This window comes from Aethalodelphis obliquidens, unplaced genomic scaffold, assembly GCF_003676395.1.
Source record: "Aethalodelphis obliquidens isolate GAN/ISIS:26980383/991018 unplaced genomic scaffold, ASM367639v1 scaffold33, whole genome shotgun sequence".
Lineage (NCBI taxonomy): Eukaryota > Metazoa > Chordata > Mammalia > Artiodactyla > Delphinidae > Aethalodelphis > Aethalodelphis obliquidens.
The window spans coordinates 14,235,269-14,256,374 of NW_020837977.1; the positions used below are offsets into that span (position 1 = coordinate 14,235,269).

A 21,106-nucleotide genomic window follows, 5' to 3' on the forward strand; every position below is an offset into this window, starting at 1 on the left:
CACACACACACACACACACACACACACACACACACACACACACACACCCTACTGGTTCCATCTCCTCTGGACAACCTGAATGAATATACCAGTGGATCTCAAACTCCAGTTGCATTCGAATCACTTGTCTTACTCATAATACAGAAGATGCCGTGAGTCCTTTTCTCATAGTTTGGCTTTAGTAAGTCTGGAATTGGGCCTGAGATTTTGCAATTTCCTCAGCTGCTTCTCAGGCACATGGTGAGAGATTTACACGAGAGACACTGGTCTGCATGACGATCTCCTCAATTCTCCTGGATCTGACTCTTGTCTGTAAGGAGATTATTCCCAGATCTATAGCTCTTGGCCAGAACTCTGCTGAGTGCCAGATCCTTGTAACTGTCCTTTAAACATTTCAACTACTTGTTCCTTAAGCAGCTAATCTCACCATTTCCCCTGTAACATCTTTTCTTAGTTCCCATTTCAGTGAATGATACCAACATGTACCCATTCCTTCAGAGGAGGGAGCTGGGAGTCCTGCTGAATCCCTGCTGCCCGCTTCTCCATGTCCTCAGCATCTATCATATCTTCTCTACCTTTCCACACCGCTGCCACGGTCTGAACCTCCCACTCTGTGGAGCCTGGGCAGCAGTAATGAGCTCCACCCTGCCCCCTGTCTCTTGTCCCCTGCCCTCCCAATCCAATCTCCACTGCTTTGCCAGGTCCATTTTCTAAAATCAAATCTGATCAAGGTTAAACCCTTTAATTGCTTTACAGCCCACAGAATAAAGCCTCCGTTCCCAGGATGACATAAAAGCCCTCCTCCATATCTAGCCCTGCTCTGCTTAGTGAATGCCTCCCTTCCCAGATAGGCCTGTGCTATGTCCAGCTGTTTGTAGCTATGTAGACACATGGGGCTGCTTTTGGCATATTCATGGTCCTGTTAAACTGATCTGACTTCCTAGAATGTGTCCTCTGCCATCTTCATGCAAAATATCCTTTTGCTGCTCATCCTTCAAGACTCAAGAATCATCTTTTCTGCCAGGTCTCTTCTGATATTCTTATAGGTAAACTCACATTTTTCCAGTCTTACTTTGATCATAGCCTCTGGAATACTTTATTGCATTTTTTAATTTACATGTGTAACAGTAAATAAATGGCAAATAATTCCTATTAGATTGGGAATTAATTGTTCACTTTTATATCCTAAGTACTCAGCACAGAGTGTGACATATAGTATAAATGTATGTTTGTTCCTATTGAATAAATAAATGAATTTATTATAGTGGAAAGAACATTGTTCTAAATAAGGTCTGAGGATCTAATATATAACATCGTGACTATGGTTGATAATACCATATTGTATAATTGAAATTTGCTAAGGGGGTAGACTTTAAATGTTCTCACCACCCCCAAAAGAGAAAAAATATATAAATATGTCTATGAGGTGATGGATGTGTTAATTAACTAGGTGGGAGGAATCTTCACGATGTGTACATATATCAAATCGTCACAATGTGCACTTTATCTTACAACTTTATTTGTCAACTATATCTCAGTAAAAGTGGAGGAAAAAAAAGAAAGAACATTGTTCTGGAAGTTCAATTACATGAGTCTACTCCTGGCTCAACCACTAATTCTTACCTCGGACAAGTCATTAACTCTCGTGCAGTACAGATAGCTTTGGGATTCGCTGGAAAGGAAGTGGTAAAAACAGCAAACGATGGCAGAACTGGCATGCATATCCTACTGTGACTATCATGAGCCCCTCTAAAAATTCTTATCAATGCTCAGTTTATGTACCAATAATCCATGTTGTGCTGAGGTCGCAAGGTTTGGAATCCTAAAAGAATTGGGGCAAAGCGTAACTCATTGTGCAGAAATAATACAGATCTCCTTCCTGCCAATCCAGAGGGTATGAGAGGAGAGACTTCAGGGTAAACAAGTCAGGGCGGGTGTCCAGCCAGCAGGGGAGCGGAGGGGCCTCTTACCACACAACGCGCATCTGCTGTGGGACTGGGAAGGGGCTTCCCTTGCCTCACGCGCAGGGCACACGACCACAAGGCTGCCCCATCACTGATAATGAATCAGACACCCTGGCTGGCAGTTGGCTTTTCTGATTCTGTCCTAGGTTTAGGGTAGATCTGTTGTGTGAGAGGAGCCCTGTGCTCAGGCTTCCTTTCACTCAGCCGCTGGGGGAAGCAAATGAAAAGAAGTAGGGCTCTCGGCTGACCTCTGCTTTGCTTCCTTTCCCTTCATGGCACCACCTCCCTGAAAGATTAAGAAGCGCTTTCTTCCTGAAGCTTGGTTGGCCACGTCCCCCTTTCTTCGGAAGCGGGGAGGGAGAAGGTCTTACGTTTTAGGCTTAGACGTTACCATAACAACAACAACGAAACAGCAGTAGCAGCTACTGTTTGGAGGACAGATACTGTTTTCCAGGCTCTGTGCTAACCATTTGGCACATGCTGCCTCATTTGCTACCCGTGATAACCCTAGGTGATGAGGACACTTTTTATCTTCCTTTACAGATGAGTAAATAGGCTCAGACAGATTAAGGAAGCTACCTTAAGCCACACAGCTGGTTAAGAGGCAGAGCCAAGGAACAACCCAGGTCTGTCTGACTCCAGATTCCTCCGAACTGAGGAGTCTTCTCCTGAACTATCCCAATTCTATAGCATACACTCAAAAATTGATATTGGTGATTCTGTATTCCTTGAATTCAAATCTTTGAATTGATCGAGCAGTTATATGCACAGACATGTACATGACTTATAAGAAAACTATGACAGGGGGCTTCCCTGGTGACGCAGTGGATAAGAATCCGCCTGCCAATGCAGGGGACACAGGTTTGAGCCTTGGTTCGGGAAGATCCCACGTGCTGCGGAACAACAAAGCCCGTGCGCCACAACTACTGAGCCTGCGCTCTAGAGCCAGTGAGCCACAACTACTGAAGCCCACACACCCAGAGCCCGTGCTCCGCAACAAAGAGCAGCTGCAGCTCGCCGCAACTAGAGAAAGCCCGCATGCAGCAACGAAGACACACACAGACAAAAAATAAATTAATTAATTAAAAAAAAGACAGTAATGCATTATTAAAAAAAGAAAACTATGACAACTTGAAAATATAGGTCCTTGGATTTTTCTGATTAAAAAAACCAAAAAGCCAAAGCCCAACCAACCAACCAAGAACCCCCCAAAACCAATCAACTAATAAAAACCTCTTATGTTAGAAACTTTGTCCTAAAACAGAATGGCATTCTAAATACTGGTGAAGCCACAGGTTCATGGATTTGTGAGTCATCTGGTGAATCATTTTTCACCTCTAAAGGGCACTCCATTTCCAAACACTTTATCAGTGAGAGATTAATGCATGAGCTCTGAAGTCTTAAGAATTATTCACTATATGTCTTACTTGCTCATCAGCTGAAAATTTTCTCCACCTATGGTTCTGATCAGTCACTGCTTCAAATATGTTGTTTCCAGTGATAATGTTGTTCATTCCCTACTCATACAAGTTCATTTCTTCTGAGCCCTGTCTCCCACCGAGTGCCTCTTTTAAAAATTGTTCTTGTGAGTAATAATCTTTCACTGCCAACTGCTGTGATTCATGGGTGAGGGCAAGCCTGGAAGGTGAAGAAAAGACATTCTTATTTTTACCTTAGTGTGGCTATTCCAACACTGCCTTCCGAGTCATCCCTCCCACCTACACCCCCGTGCTCTGAAGATACCTGATTGTTTGCTGTTGAAATCGTGAGATCTGTGAGTTACAGGGAAAGATTAAGCCCATTCCCTGTCTAAACACTGCATCAATCCAGATCCAGATGATTCAGCCAGAAGGACCGGCTACACCTGTCAGCCCCCAGGGCCATCTATTACTCCCCAAGCTTGGGAAGCATCAGTACCTCGAGGTTGCAGACCCTCTTGACTTCTCTTTATCCCTTTGAAATTCAGTAGCCAGGTTCCACCCTGCTGCCATCCACAACTGATCTGGAATTCCCACAGGACACAACCGTAAAAGTTGCCCCCAGGCTCGCAGTTGTGGCACTTGGGGCCAAGAGGAGACAACTTCCCTCAAGTCAACTTTGTAATTCTAACCAGTCATTCTTACTGAGTAGGTGCTAACATTTATAAAATCATTATTAAGGTGGGGATCCCCTCTGCATTTAGGGGGCGTGGGACAAAGCTTTGACATCCCACCAGTGCTTCTGTGTCCCTGTGGTAGTCTCTGGACGCTGCCTCAGTCCCCCTGCAGGAAGAAGGGATTTATTTGTGTCCATGCTGTCTTCAGGAATCACCTCAACTGAGGAGAGCTGCCTTGCCCATCATGGTAGATGTCTAGTGACCGAAGGAGAGCAGGGTGTGAAGACAGGTTCCCTACCCCTCTTGGGCTCTGCTCTGAAGGGTGACCAGAGCTCCAAGCTCTGGAACCTCACACCTCTCCCCTCAAAACTGCTCTACCTTCTGTCTTTCTTACCTTGATGAATAAGTCATGCAGCCACCCATCCAGCTCAGATGCCAGAGCCCTGGCAGTCACCTACGCGTCCCCTCTCTTTACTGCCCCATCCAGTCACCACGTCCTTTTTAGTGACTGTGTTGTGGACATTTGTCATTTGAAAAAAAAAATTATTAAATTTTTTTTTTTTTTGGCTGTGCTGCGTGGCTTGTGGGATCTTAGTTCCCCAACCAGGGATTGAACCTGGGCCACCACAGTGAAAGCACCGAGTCCTAACCACTGGACCACCAGGGAATTCCCTTAAAATGTTTTTATATGAAGAAACTTTGATTCTTTTTTTAAAATTGAGGTTTCATTGATGTATAATATATATATTTAATTTTTAAAATTTTGTTTTTATACATTAAAAGTTGACATATACCACAAAGTTACACTTTGCTAGGGCTTCTTCCAGAATCTTAGGAGATATCCCATACAAATGAAGTGACCAGAAACATATATTTTATTAGCTGCATAGTAAACCCCACTCTGAGTACAACTTACTGGGCATTTGTTACCTGATAGACATTGAATTAGACACTTTATTATCTCATATCTGTTATGTCATATTTCATATTATCATCCTATTTATTTATTTTATTGAAGTATAGTTGATTTACAAAGTTGTGTTAGTTTCAAGTGTACAGCAAAGTGATTCAGTTATACATACATAATTATATATTCTTTTTCAGATTCTTTTCCTTTATAGGCTATTATAAAATATTGAGTATAGTTCCCTGTGCTCTAGTATAGAGTAGGTCCTTGTTGGTTATCTATTTTATATATAATAGTGTGTATCTGTTAATCCCAAACTCCTAATTTATCCCTCCTCCCCCCTTTCCCCTTTGGTAACCATGGGTTTGTTTTCTATGTCTGTGGATCTATTTCTGTTTGGTGTTTAAGTTCATTTGTATCATTTTTTTTTTAGATTCCACATATAAGCGATATCATATGATATTTGTCTTTCTCTGTCTGGCTTACTTCACTTAGTATGATGATCTCTAGGTCCATCCATGTTGCTGTATATGTCATGTTTGATGTACAATACTATGTAAATTTCAGGCGTACAACAGAGATTCACGGTTTTTAAAAGTTATGCTCCATTTAAAGTTATTATAAAGTAGTGGCTGCGTTCCCAGTACTTTACAGTATATCCTTGCAGCTTATTTATTTTGTACGTAGTAGTTTGTACCTCTTAGTCCCTTACCCCTACATTTGTCATTTTCTTGATGGTTCAGGCTCTGACTTCCGTTTCCATTTGGGGGAATTCTGCATCGTGTGAGATTCGGTGAAGCCAGGACTCTGCCCTCCGCTTTGGAAGCCAGGCTCTCTCTCTTTCCATCCCTGGTAGCTCTGGTGCAGGCACATGACAGGCAGTTGGCTAATTGGATGCTTTCTTTGGCATTTTAAATTTGGTTTCCCATTCCACTCTTGGCCCTTCAATTTCTTTTCTGTAGACGAATCATTTAGAAATACAAGTCAGACCATGTCACTCCTTGCTCAAAATCTTCTAATGCCTTTCCATCATATGTGATACCAAATTCAAAGTCTTTATTGCAACCTCCAAGGTCCTCCACGATCAACGAGTGGCTGATTCTCTGTGTTCATGTCCTATTGCTCTTCCCCTGGCCCATCTGCTCCAGCATCCTTACTGTTCCTACAGCTTGCCAGGTACACACTTTGTATCTGCTGTTCCTCAGGCTGAAAGGCCCTTCTCACTGATTTTTACATGGTTCACTCTCTCTCTTTTTAAAAATATTTATTTATTTATTTTGGCTGTGCCGGGTGCACGTGGGATCTTTTAGTTGCAGCATGCGAACTCAGTTGCGGCATGCATGCGGGATCTAGTTCCCTGACCAGGGATCGAACCCGGGCCCCCTGCATTGGGAGCGTGGAGTCTTACCCACTGGACCACCAGGGAAGTCCCCATGGTTCACTCTCTTAATGCCGGTTGTATTCAAATGTTTACAGAGAGGCTTTCTATGACGCCTCCTGTGCAAAATAGTCACCCCCTTCCCAAGTCCATCTCTGACCCCTAACCCGACTTTATTTTTCTTCAAAGCACCTCCCACCATCTGATGTTATACTGTTTACTTCTTTGTTTACTGGTCTATTTTGTATCTTTCCCACCAGAATGCAAACTCCCTGATGGCCAGGATGCAGTATATCTGTATCTAGCCTGGTGTACGGTAGGTAAGAAAATAGTCACTGAATGAAAACGTGGTAGGGTCAACGGCTTGGGAGTCTCGGTGGGCTCACAGAATTGCTGCAGTGGAATTTCAAGAGGCTTTCTCAACAAGGCAGCTGTTGGTATTTTGAGTGGTACTGCTTCACACATGGCAGGGCATTCAGCATTCTTCACCCTTAGCTGTGACATGCCAGCAGCACCCCTTGTCACCCGATGCTATGGTCTGACTATCCAGCCCCTCCAAATTCACATGTTGGAAGCCAAACACCTCATTTTTTTTTTTAATTTTTATTGGAGTATAGTTGATTTACAATGTTGTGTTAGTTTCCAGCGTACAGCAAAGTGAATCAGTTATACATATACATACATCCACTCTTTTTTAAGATTCCTTTCCCATACAGGCCATCACAGAGTATTGAGTAGAGTTCCGATGGTGTTAGAAGCTGGGGCCTTTGGGAGGTGATTAGGTCATGAGGGTGGAGCCCTCATGAATAGGATGAGAGCCCTTACAAAAGAGACCCCACAGAGCTCCCCAGCCCCTTTTGCCACGTGAGGACACAGCAAAAAGTCTGCAAAAAGGAGAGAGCCCGCACTTGGCCGTGCTATTTCCTTGGACTCCCAGCTTCCAGAACTGTGAGAAATGAATTCTTGCTTTTTGTAAGCTACCAGGTCTGTGGTGTTTGTCATGGCAGCCTGAACGGACTAAGACATCCACAACCAAAATATTGCAACACGTTTCCAGATTTCCCCTTGGAGGGAAGGTGCAGGGCAGCCCTTGACAGAGTACCAGTAGTAGAGGAAGTGACTGGAAGTATAGGAGGCTGTGATCAGAGACTCAGATGCTCTTGTTTTTTCATTGTTCATATTTCTATCTTGGCTCATTCATTTCCACTTTGGTCCCTCCTACTAACCTCTGAGTTCTTTGAGGGCAAGAATCATGGTTTGTCTGAGTGTATTAGCCCATTTGAATACATGAATGTATATGTACATGTATATGTACATGTATATGTGTGTGTGTGCGCGCGCGCGCATATATTTGTATTTATATCTTTTCCCTTTTGGGCCGCCTGGCCTCCACAGCTCAGTTCTTTTCCCCACCCTCTGACCACGAGGCATCACTCAGCAGGTAGAGTAAGACAAAGCAGGGACTCTGACATAACACACACTGGCCCTTGTGGGACCATCTGTCCCAGCCGTGAGCCCGAGTCTGCTCTTGTCGCTACGGGTATGATTATCTCCATTTTACAGGTGAAGAAATTGAGGCTCATCTTCTTTACCTGCCACTCATTGATTGATAACCAATCGGTCCTTGTAACCCAACCTTTGCTCTCGCCTCCATTCCTAAAAGCTCTTCCTCAGCCTCAAGTCATGATTTTATAGAGAAGGCTCTCCAGGTAGGAGGAGAAGGTGCTGATAGCAGTGTCATTATTTTAGGTTGGGGAGACTGATAGACCTGCAGTCGTGCCCTCAGCCTGTGCTAAGTGACCTTGAGAGTGACCTTGGAGTTGGAGCAGCCGCTGCGGCTGGCAGTCACTTGCAGCTGATTCTGCTGCTTTGTCTCGTGAGATGTGAAGTGACCTGACCTCCACTGACCTAACGAGTGATGTAGCTGGGACAGGAATTCAGTATTCCCTTCTTGGTCTCACCAGATTCTCTGTGTGCTTGGTGTCTTCTTGACTTCAAATGTGCCTTGTCTGATAGGACCTGAATCTCCATCACCTTCAATTGTCAACTCCTCTGGCCCCAGGCGTCCCAGTGGCTGCCTGGAGCACAGACAGTCCCATGTGCTCTGTTACTAGGGCTCTAGGGCTTTTGCCCCCATATTCTTTTACCTTGGTGCCTTGGGCAGGAACATGTATAAACCCTTTGAGTTTAAGGTTTGGAGAGGCTTGGGAGACCCTCAGCCAATTTTCTTAGTCTAGACCCACACCCTCCTTTTTGCCCTTGAACTGAGGCACAAAAAATATGAGTTCTTGTCCTTCAGGCCTGAACAAGGTGGCCCCCTTTCCCCACAGCAGTGTTTTTTAAACTCTGGGTCATGACCAATTCGAGAGTTGTAAAGTCAATTTTTTACAGTTGACCAGCATTAAAAAAATGAATAGAATAAAATTTAAACTATAAAAGTGGTAGTGAAGCTCTGTTCTATGAAGTCTTTTTTCAGTCATGTGTGTGTATGAACGTGTATATGTGTGTGTGAGAGTGTATCCTGCATCACAGTTCAAAATGTATTTCTTATTACATTTTATAGTAAAAAAAAAAAGGGGTTCTCAACTTGCAGGTGATGATTTTGATTTGGTAGAACATAGAGCAATATGCCACTAAAAGCATATCAGTCTCTGGAGGGAGCGCGATAGGTATGTGCGTTTATTTATTATTTTTGGCTGCGTTGGGTCTTTGTTGCTGCGTGGGCTTTCTCTAGTTGCAGCGAGCAGGGGCTACTCTTCGTTGCGGTGCGCGGGCTTCCGCTTGTGGTGGCTTCTCTTGTTGCAGAGCACGCAGGCGCGCAGGCTCAGTAGTTGTGGCTCACGGGCTGTAGAGCGCAGACTCAGTAGTTGTGGTGCGCAGGCTTAGTTGCTCCGCGGCATGTGGGATCTTCCTGGACCAGGGATTGAATACATGTCCTCTGCATTGGCAGGCAGATTCTTAACCACTGCGCCACCAGGGAAGTCCCGGTATGTGTGATTTTGTTATTTTATTTTATTAAGTATAGTTGATTTACAGTATTATGTGATACAGTTATACAAATATATACATTCTTTTTTATACTCTTTTCTATTATGGATTATCACAGGACACTGAATATAGTTCCCTGTGCTATACAGTAGGACCTTGTTGTTTTGTATGTGTGTTTTCAAAGTTCCTGATTAAAACATACCTGCCCTGCTATTTCCCTAGTGTGCCTGCACGTGCGTGCACACACACACACACACACACACACTCTCTCTCTCTCTCTCTCTCTCTCCCCCCCCCCACCCCACCCTGCTGTTCTTTTTTTTTTTTTTAAATAAATTTATTTATTTATTTATCTATCTGTCTTTGGCTGCTTTGGGTCTTCGTTGCTGCGCACAGGCTTTCTCTAGTTGTGGCGAGCGGGGGCTACTCTTTGTTGCGGTGCACGGTCTTCTCACTGCGGTGGCTTCTCTTGTTGCGGAGCACGGGCTCTAGGCACGCGGGCTTCGGTAGTTGTGGCTCATGGGTCTAGTTGCTCTGCGACATGTGGGATCTTACCGGACCAGGTCTTGAACCTGTGTCCCCTGCATCGGCAGGTGGATTCTTAACCACTGCGCCACCAGGGAAGTGCCCCCCCACACACACCCGCCTCTGCTGTTCTTGAGAACAACAATATCTTATCCATCTGGATAGCCCCTTATTCCTGAAACAGTGCCTGGCGCTCAGGGGTACCCAATAAATGCTTATAATTGTCAAATGACAGAGCTTCGAAGGTTAAAAGGTGGAATCTATGTAGTTTTCTTTCACCATGCCCAGCACACACTTGGCACTTCATAAATCACTGGGTGTGATCGTGATGACTTATGGAAAACAAAAGTGCAATCATGAGACGCTGCGTGAATCAAAGGCACAGGTGTGATGAACAGCCACAGAGCGGGGCCGGCCTTCACAACAGAACAAAGCTCTCTTTCCCCCTCAGTGCACTTCAACAAACCCATCCAAACCAGGAAACCTCAGGGACAGAGTGGCTGTCATCTCCCTAAGTAATAGAGCCTATCTCCTCTTAACCTTTGTGACCCTCAAAAACCAGTAAATTCCTTCTTTTATCTATCCCAAATCCTTTATATTACCCCCTAAGCCAATTTTCTGTTGTACTGTATTCAATGGGAATTGAAAACAGCTGGTCACCATCTGCTGTAGATTAATTCTTCATGTACTTGAAGCCTATAATTAGGTCATTCCTCAGCCTTCTCTTCTCCAGGCTAAATATCTTCTTTCTTTTAGCCCTTCCCCAAAGGTTTTATTTTCCAATTATTTAATTGTCTTCCTAGTGTTACTCTCAGCGTCAGGCTTTCTGTTCTCCATACACCTCAAGTGGAGAAGGCTGATTAGTGTGAAGGGTTATGGGTGTTGAAGGTCACCACTGCCACTTTGGAGGAGTCTTTTCTTCCGTGAGTTGTTTATTTTCAGAGGGCCATTTAGGAATGAACAGCAGCCTTTGACTGCCACAGTGAAATTGGAAACAGAGTAATCAGACGGTTGTGCTTTGCTTCCACCCTAATTCCAGATACACTGGACAGTCGCCTTGACTTTGCACCCCGAATCTGTGAGATGCCAGTGCAAACCTACGGGGAGTAATTTCACTCTGGATTACGGGTGCATCACTAGAACAGCATTTTGGAAGTGTCTTGGAAGCCTGGAAGGTCAGTGACAGCTGGAGACAGATTTTTAACTTTAAGCTCAGGAAACAAGCGTCTGGTAGAGAGAAGTGTTCTCCCTCTTAGGTCCAGGAAATATCCTGCATGTGGAATAACCCCGGTGTCCAGTCACCATTCTCCAAGGCAGTGGTTTTTACTTTTGTTCTTTCTGGAATTATATATATGCAACCCATTGCCTGGTATCCAGATTTTTTAATGAAATACAGGAATGTTTTGTGGATCCATCAATTTTTGAAATGATTGAAATCATATCTTCACTTCTGGGGCTTTCTGCTCTGTCTCTCAAAAGTGTGTTGGACTTTTGGTTGGAAGAAGTTACCCTCTGCTTATCTGTCCTTAAAAGACTCCATCATTACTCAGAAATGATGGCCAGACTAGGTGATATTCTTCGCCTAACTCTATTGACTATCCCCTCCAGCTGCACGCACCATGACTAAGCCAGAAGCAGCCCCTAATGCATGGATTCTGGGATTTCATGTGCACAGTCCCTTCATGAGGTACATAGCATCACCCTCATTTTCACAGATGAGACAGATACAGAGAAATTGTTTTTAAATGTGTTTACGGTGGCTTAGGCAGCAGAGCTGGGATTTGGGTCCAGGTCTGGTTGGTCTCTAGTGTCATCATGGCCGCCTCTGCATGCTTGTTAAACTGCAGACATCAGGATCCCATGCTCAGATTCTGAGTTAGGAGATGGGGCCCAGGTACCTGCCTTTTCAGTCAAATAACCCAGCAGAGCTGATGCAGGTAACCCAAGTCCCACGCATACAAAAACACTGTCTAACTTGGTCCCTGAATTAGAAAATTTAGGTCGCTGTTCCTCAAACTCTGTCATACATCTACCCAGGAGCTTGGTGAGAAGAGGTCTGGCTTCCACTCCGCAGCTACTGAGTCAGAAGCAAGGAAGGGTCGAGTCCAGATGCTGTATTGTTTAGTTTTTAATATTTGTTTATTTATTTATTTATCTTTTTATTTGGTTGTGCCGGGTCTTAGTTGCAGCATGCGGGATCTCTAGTTGCAGCATTCAGACTCTCAGTTGCAGCACGTGGGATCTAGTTCCCTGACCGGGAATCGAACCCGGGCCCCCTGTGTTGGGAGCACGGAGTCTTAACTGCCCGACCGCCAGGGAAGTCCCTGGACGCTGTATTGTTAACGTGCAGCCTGGGGTATATTCTGGGTCACTCTGAAGTTTGGAAACCACTGGTGTGAGTCTTCCTGCCAGAGGTATCTTATGCCCAGCACTTCTAGATGCTTTTGTGGGAGATGGAGGCTGGTAGGGTGGAAGATGGGATGGTATGGGCTTAGAGCTCTTGGCTTCCTGAATGTGGAAGGAACTCTTGGCTAAGGAAACAGTGGGGAGATCACCCCTGAGAAAGCCTGCTTCCTTACCTCCTACAGAAGAAACTTTAACCCTAAGGATGAAAAGCCAAGTGTTGCATTTGATATCAGAAGTCCAGTGAAGGGATAACCATCCGTTATGATGTCGTAGCAGGTAGTGTTGCCTTGGCAACATAGCAGGAGACTTACTGAGGAGATAGAAGAACAGATGGGCAGGTGTCATTCCTCGGAGAACACAGGGGTGACAGAGGTTTACTAAAATGAGCAACGTAAAAAAATACTTGGCACCCTGAGAAAACCAGTCATAGAAGATGAAAGCTTAGAAGATTTGGTTTATGAATATATTTTAAATCTACAAAATAATGTTTTAACAGCGGCGTCAGAAGAATCCTCACAGACGTCTGAGAAATCTTCGTTCTCTGGACCCTCCTTTGCAAGCAGCTTTCTAGTAAGTCACATTCTGTACCATATGCTAGTAATATACTATGTGAGGGAAAATGAGGCGAGGGTTTGCACTTAAAAGCCAAAGCTACACAAGGATAATTAAACTGTCACTGGATGACCTGAAGAGAATTGATTGAATTCAGCACAGCAATTTCTTGAGTCAGTATGTATCAGGTAAATAGATGGAAATAAGTTTGAAGGTTCATGCACACTTGTATTTAAATTTCCGTATTATAATATTTATAGGCGATATTTAAAAATGGCTCTAATTTTAATTCCCTAGATGAATTGTGACTCCTATTTAATTCATTTTTACTTTGAACCAAGGAAAGGTTATTGCTTGACACTTCAACATCTATACTCCATCAATTCCTCAAATGCATGATAACCTAATGAAGATTATCGCGGGGGGGGGCCCTCTCTACTTCAGTAATTCAACTTCACTAGTTCCTTAAGTACACAATTACTAAATTTAAATCATTTAAAAGGAAACATATGGAATCTATAAAAATGTTTATCCTATCACTTGATAGAGATCAAGCAGGTTTTCTGCCAAGTTAGGCAGTAAACAGATGCTGACCTTATCAGATAGGGCATGGAAATTCCTCACATTTTTCTTGGTTGAACTGGTCTGTGAGCTCTAAGGATGGGAAAAAGAATGACACCTTATGCACGTGAATGAATCCCCTCTGGATACTCCTTGGGATACTCTGAGAGACTGAATCCTTCCTATAGACAGGAGTATTCCCAGTTCTTGTTGGGCTGCTTCCCAGATCCTGTGCAATCCTACCCTTTCTCCTCCTGACTCCCTGTAATTTACCTATTCTAACGTCTCCTTTTGCTTCAGAGCCTGGTAAATGGTAAATGGAACACCTTCCGATCAGAGCATCTCTCTGCCTTTCTTTGGAGGCATCTGATTTTTCCTTATTCCCCTGTCGTCTCATAACCGCTCTGGGTCCGTGTTCCACTCTGCGTCACAGATGACATCTTCAGTCTTCCCAGGATGAATTTCCCACACTGCTTCCTCCTGTGAGAAGTGGAGCCCCTGAAATCCAATTCCGAAGCAGGCAGATTTGCTCAGGGCATCGATGGAGAGCTGAACTAAGCTCATGGCTCTGTGGGACCCACGCTGTTTATTCCTGGTCACGAAAATCCCACCCTTTCCTTATGTCAGCACTAAGGAAGGTAGTTGTGGGGAAAATTGAGACCTGCTTTTACAGTGTGACCAAGTGAGAAAGTTATGGAATAACCTCAGTAAATACTTCCCACTTAGGGGTTTTCCTGGAGGTCAAGTGGTTAAGACTTTGCCTTCCAATGCCGGGGGTGCAGGTTCGATCCCTGGTCGGGGAGTTAAGATCCCACATGCCTCATGGCCAAAAAACCAAAACATAAAACAGAAGCAATATTATAACAAATTCAATAAAGACTTAAAAAAAATCCACATCAAAAACAAAATCTTTAAAAAAACTCAACAAACACCTCCTACCTAGAACATAGAAAAAGGAGAAGAGCCATTGTTGGTGATAAGCCCAGAGCTCATGCCTTCTATTGCCGATAAATTACAGGATCCCAGAGTCTCGGGGTCACCTCATTGCTGGCAGTGGAGTCAGTTCTCTGGTTAGCGGATCTGGAAGTATCAGGTTCTGACTCCTGGGTGCCCTTGTCCAGTGCCTTTTCAGGGCCATTGGAGAGTTGCACATGGGATGATGTGGGGTGTGCTCAAAGCAGTTCACTTTCTGTTGGTGCAAATACTTGGGCCTTGGGATTGCTTTAAAAAATGAGAAATTGTGGGCTCTCCTTCACTGGATCTGAGTTTCTCTGGTTTTTGTTTTTCTTTCCTATTTCTGGCAATGCAACTCCCTTAAATCATTATTTTAAATTCCAGGACTCCATTTGCTCATAACCACTGGCAGAAATCCTGTGTGTCTGTTGCCCAACATGGGGTCAGGTCATGCTCTCCCATGCCCCTGGCTTTCAACTGGAGAGATGAGTTTTCTTCTTTTTAAAAAAATTTATTTATTTTATTATTTTTGGTTGAGTTGGGTCTTCATTGCTGCGCACGGGTTTTCTCTAGCTGCATCGAGTGGGGGCTGCTCTTCGTTGCAGTGTGTGGGCTTCTCATTGTGGTGGCTTCTCTTGTTGCGGAGCACAGGCTCTAGGCATGTGGGCTTCAGTAGTTGTGGCACGTGGGCTCAGTAGTTGTGGCTTGTGAGCTCTGGAGTGCAGGCTCAGTAGTTGTGGCGCGGGCTTAGTTGCTCCACGGCATGTGGGATCTTCCTGGACCAGGGCTTGAACCCGTGTCCCCCGCATTGGCGGGCGGATTCTTAACCACTGTGCCATCAGGGAAGCCCGAGTTTTCTCCTTAATCTGCCCTGGAATGTTCCTCCGACCTCCTCTGTGAGCACCATCACCTGTGTCTGCCAAGAGTAACTTTGGTCTAATCCCTCCTTCTCCAAGGCTATATTTGGGAGAGTCTATCCAGATCTTGGGAATGAAGAGTTGAGCAAAGAGCAGTGATTATTCATTCACTCCATTCCCTAGCCCTTGAAACTGGACAGGCTCGCCACACACCACACGTGGGCTGGCTTTCAAAAGCAAGCCACGCATGATACTGGTGGGAGTGGTGGCGTATTCTGAACAATATCCACCATTAAACGTGGGTTAGTAGTATTTAAATAATGTGTTCCTTTCCGTCTCCCAAAAGTCTGCTTACACTCACTCTCTGGTCTTCTGGGCTGAACTCTTAGCCCTAGAGTCAGAATTCATACTCTGTCCCCCTGGAACCCTGGGCCCGCTTCTTGACAGTTTGAGGGGTGGCACTACCTGCTTTCCATGTCTGTCTGTTGCTCCAGTCTTGGCCCCCTCCTCATGACCTCTGATCTCACTCTAGCCCTGTAACCCAAGAAACCCAGAGCATCCCCAGGATCGGAGGGAAGACACACAGTGGGGAGACATTTCTTTGCCTTCTTCGTCTCTACATTTTCTAGTGTCTTTGTTCCTGGAACAACTAAATAATCCGGAGGGAAAAGTTAGAAAAAAGCACATTCCTTGGGAGCAGTGCACAGCCCCCTAAAACTATTCCTCCCAACAGTCAGGGCTCTGAAAGATCACTCCTGAGCACACGATGAGAACATCATGAACAAACTTTGCTTTGGGTCAGTACTTGGATCTTGGGTCCTCCCTACCATGGGCAACCTAACTGGGCTGTTCTTTTGAAAAAAGGTGGGTATGTCATGCTTTGGGGTTGTCTCCCTCCTTCCTCATCCCTCCCTACTTCCCTCTTTAAGTTGCTTTCTCTTTTAAAGATTTACTGCATACCTATTGTGTGTTGAGTGCAGTGCTCTGTGTTGGGAATAGAATGGTGTACACAGACAGACACTGTTCAGTCCAGTGCGGGGAGAGTCAAGGCATCACGTATTATTGTTGAGAAAAGTGCTGTGATGGGGAGGTGTACAGCGCGCTATCGTAGAGCAGAGCAGGGATGCCTAATCTGGACATGGGAGGGTCAGAGAAGCCCTTCAGTCACTTTACAATTGAGATCTGAACAGTGAATAGGAGTTAATCGCGGAAATTTAGACTTGGTGATGATGGTGATGAATGGGAAGTAAAAAGAATTTAGGCAGCAAATGTCTAACAGATGTCAGCCATGTCTCCCTTCTGCTAAGATCTGGTTAGGATGGACTCCAATGCCCATCTCACATTCTGCAGAAGTTCAAAGTTGGCCTCAAGATCTCTGAGACTGGTTTTTGGGTTTGTGTCTCTTATCCCTGGCAAACTTTGCCCTTTCCTTAATTGCTGCAAAAATCTACTCACACAAAGAAGTTAGTCGTGGACTTAACTTTCTTCAGCATTTAGGGATCACACTTCCTGGCCAGATTAAGCAGAATAAGAAATCAGAGACTTTGTTTTGAAATGTCCTTTGCTTGCACGACCTCAGGGGCTTCCTCCCTTCTCCTTCACCCTTTAATGGCCCAATCCTGCACCCTGCTCTTGTTCTCCTCTCTTCCCTCCCCTTTCATTTGTCCTTACTACCTCCTCTCAGGACAAACCCGCAAAATTCCTCTCACTGTTCATCTGCTCAGGGTCTTATCTTTTACTAGTGGTTTCCTGAAAATGCAACCCCTTGACGCTGATGGTGGGAAATCCAAGCACAAAGATTGACTGTAGAGGAGAAATATTGAGTCATGAGTTTTCTTGCTCTCCCAGGATCATTCCATAAATATTCTTAGGCATAGGGATGGTTGTAATATAAGCTACCCACTTACATAGATCACTTCTATTACTGCTGCTACCGCTGCTGCTACTGCTATATCAATAGTACAGTTACCACGACTACGGCTCTTCCTTCCTTCTCCTGTTTCTGCTGCTCCTTATTGAGTACTTACTGGATGAAGCTCCTTACATCTGTCATTGTGTCTCATCATCACAACACCATTAATTAGGTATTATCCCCATTTTACAGTTAAGGAAATTAAGGCTTAAAGAGTTTAAGTAGCTTAAAGTCACTCAGCCAGCAAAGGGTGGTGACAGCCAATCTTGAAACCATACATTGAATCATTACAATAGCACGGTCGCTGTTACAAAGCCCCTTTCCATGTTTCTTGGCTTTCATTATAATATAGGTCAGGTGTGTGCCTTTGTGTATAGTGGTTAACAGTGCCATTCATACTGTAACACAGTCTGTGACTGAAAATATGCACATTAGTTGAATAAAATGGAAAAGTATCTTCACATCTGTAATGAAAATCAATGAGAAAATGTATTTGAAAATTCAGTTCTCTTTTCAGAGATGGTTTAGCAATATACACAAATACAACAAGAGAGTAAGGCACAGCTGAGCTGTGCCACAGCTGAACTGTGTTCTGTTTCAGTTTCCTACAGGACTTCACAGTCGCACTTATGGGTATGATTTCACACTGAAATATTTGCATAAGAGAAAGCTTGTGATTAACTGCATATTGCTTGAGTGTTCATCTGTGAACATGATGAATCTCTGTTTTTACTTATTCCTTGCTTCTCAGTAAAACAATCAAAATCCTGACAAATATCTAATATATTTGACAAATATCTAATATATTTGAGGACCACAGCTACAAATTTCTGCATTAGTACTTCTCTCCCTTCCTATCTCCAAATGGGTAACTCAGAATCACTCCCAATAAACTTTTCCAAAATGTTACCTGTGAACTGTGGTTCAAAATGCTTCACACATTCCCATAGCACTCTGCTTTTAAGTGTCTAAAAATATGGAATTGAAATACAAGATTTTCATGCTTTAGTGAGATTTATAATCAGAAAACTAGTGTCTGCATTTGGGCTTCAACATCTACCAGGTCGGTGACTTACCAGCCTCAAATTCCTTTTCTGTCGGATGGGGTTGTTTAAAAATATGGAGGTCTAGGGACTTCCCTGGTGGTCCAGTGGTTAAGACTCCATGCTTCCAATGCAGGGAGCCTGGGTTCGATCCCTGGTCAGGGAGCTAGATCCTGCATGCCGTAACTAAGACCCAGAAACCCAGAACAGCCAAATAAATACGTATTAAAAAAATATGGAGGTCTAGGGAAATATGCGAGTTTCTAGAAGCATACGGTTGGGAGTGGGCAAAATCGTTGAAAGTGATCAAAAGGTATAAACTTCCAGTTATAAAATAAATAAGTCCAGGAGATGTGATGTACAGCTTGATGATAATAGTTAATGATACTGTATTTACATTTAAAAGTTGCTCAGAGAGAAGATCTTAAAAGTTCTCATCACAAGAAAAAAACCTTTGTAACTCTGAGTGGTGGTGGTTGTGTTGATCATTTAGCAATATCGAACCATTATGTTGTACACTTGAAACCAAGATAATGTTTTGTATCAATTATATCTCAATAAAAATTACATTACAAAATTTCAAAATGTATATAGAAAAAAGAAAGGCTATTATGACATCACTTTTGGTAGGTTAGACATCTGGCGAGTTTCTTAATCAAAAAAATTATTCGTAAAACTATAGTGTATCCGTACTAAAGAAAGGAAAAGAAATACTGAGATCTGGAGAAAGAATAAGCATTTCCTGAATACCACATATCAGAAACCCCTCCGTTAAGTCCTTCACATCTGCAATGACATTTAATTCCCATGACACTCCTCTATGGTAAATAACATTATCCTTTACTTACAGACCAAGAGGCAAAGGCTAGGGAAGTCCAGACATGCAGGGACCCACTAACAGGCAGGATCAGTGGCAAAGAGCATCCAGACAACTTCTTACTAGGAGAAGGAAGCCCATGCAGCTGAACTTTGTTTCGAAATCTTCTGTTTCCTAGTTCTTCTGTGACCAAGTTCGTCTTCAGCACACAGCCACGTCCACCGCTGGACAGTGTCCAGCGAAGCCTTCCCTGTGGTCCTTGTCTGAGTCCCCTCCTCCTCTGGGCTTGCAGATGAGGACAGGTCCCTCCCACTAATCCTCTTCCGTTCTCGTTAGTCCACATTTGTTCTCTCTCGGTCCACACTTGGGGTTGTGTGTTTGCGTCCCTCCCCTTCTGAGTCTCATCCCCGGGCAGCCTTCTCTCTGGTCTGGGGCTTCTTCCTTTTTCCTGAGATGCCTGTTCAGGATCACTATCTTCTTAAAACACGGAAAAGCAAACATACGATATGAAAATACTCCATCTTTCTTTGTGTAGAAAGAAAAGTATGACACTTCTGCCTAACTCTAAGTTGGTAAGTTTATCTTTCCAACTATTTCCTTTCCTTCTCCCTCTGGGTATATTACAAAGTATTTCAACTTGGACCCTTTGAAAATTGAATTAATTATTTTCTTCCTGGAGTCTCCAAGCACCTTCTTCTGGGGTCCAGCACCTCCTTCCCCCCTTTCCCTTCTCTTTCCCTCCTTTCCACCTTTTATCCCTCTCCTTCCCCCATCCTATCACTTACTTCCTTTACTTTGGCTCCACATCACCCAAGCCAGAAGCACAAGAAGCATCCTCAATGCCTGTCTTCTTCATATTCCACGGGTACCATGTCCTATTTATAGTAGCTCCTAATTGATCCATCTTCACTTCCTTAAAAATAGGAAATCAGGAACTTCTCTGGCAGTCCAGTGGTTAAGAATCTGCCTTCCACTGCAGGGGGCACAGATTCGATCCCTCGTCAGGGAACTAAGATCCCACAGGCCACAGGACATATTTGCCACATGCCGCAACTACTGAGCCCGCACGCTGTGGAGCTCGTGCCACAGCTGGAGAGAAGCCTGCGCACCGCATCGAAGATCCCACATGCCGCAGCTAAGACCAAACGCAGCCAAATAAATAAATAAATAAATAATTTTTAAAAAATAGGTGCTTTTGATGAGATAAAGTAGGAAGTACACAGGATCACCTATGAAGCATTGTTGCAAAAAAAGTAAAAGGAAAAAAGGACATTTAATCTAAATCTGATTAAATCTTCAGATCTAGCTACAGTTTACAGGAAATTCAGGAGATAGAGGAACATGTTAACTGATACCATATGGATGCAATCAGCAGAGTCCAGCAAGTGAGAAATTCTGTAGGTTTCTCCAACAAGTAAGTGGCAGTAAAAATAGCACAACAGAAAGAGTAGGGAGGGACTTCCCTGGTGGCGCAGTGGTTAAGAATCCACCTGCCAATGCAGGGGACACTGGTTTGATCCCTGGTCTGGGAAGATCCCACATGCTGCAGAGCAACTAAGCCCATGTGCCACGACTACTGAGCCTGCGCTCTAGAGCCCGCGAGCCACAACTACTGAAGCCCGTGCACCTAGAGCCCATGCTACGCTACAAGAGAAGCCACCGCAATGAGAAGCCTGAGCACCGCAACAAGGAGTAGACCCCACTCGCCGCAACTAGAGAAAGCCTCCATGCAGCAATGAAGATCCAATGCAGCCAAAAAAAAAAAAAAAAGTAGGGAAATCGTGATGGTATAAAGAGACATAAAAGACATCAATTGAATGCAATGTGTGTGTCTTTTATTGGATCCTGATTTGAACAAGTACGTGTATGAAAAAAGTTTTGAGACATTTAGGGAAAAATTGAAAATATATTGAGTATTAAATGATATTGAGACATTAATATTAACTTTATTATTTGAGATAATGATTTTGTGGTTTATGTTTTAAAAAGACCTTATGTGTTAGTTTGTTGGTGTTACATTCTGAAGTCTTGATAGATAAAGCAATATGTTTAGCACTTATTTTGTGTTATATACAAAATACACAGTTTTTAAAGCATTTTTACATACAATAACTCATTTAATCTGTATAGTAACCTTACTAGGTAGG

General features: G+C 43.8%; 1 protein-coding gene across 23 annotated transcripts in view; it reads left to right on the forward strand.

Annotated features, from left to right (window-relative positions):
- The window catches only part of CA8 (carbonic anhydrase 8 (inactive)), a 210,672-nt gene that overhangs the window by 23,645 nt on the left and 165,921 nt on the right, over window positions 1-21,106 (forward strand). For 9 of the 23 annotated variants that reach the window (XR_003437379.1, XR_003437369.1, XR_003437381.1 and 6 more), the window contains exons 3-4: window positions 10,897-11,032; window positions 12,760-12,833. The exons of 6 other annotated variants lie outside the window; for them this stretch is intronic. The gene's annotated coding sequence lies outside the window, so the exon portion shown is untranslated. 8 more of the 23 variants (XR_003437373.1, XR_003437385.1, XR_003437370.1 and 5 more) reach the window with 5 other exon arrangements.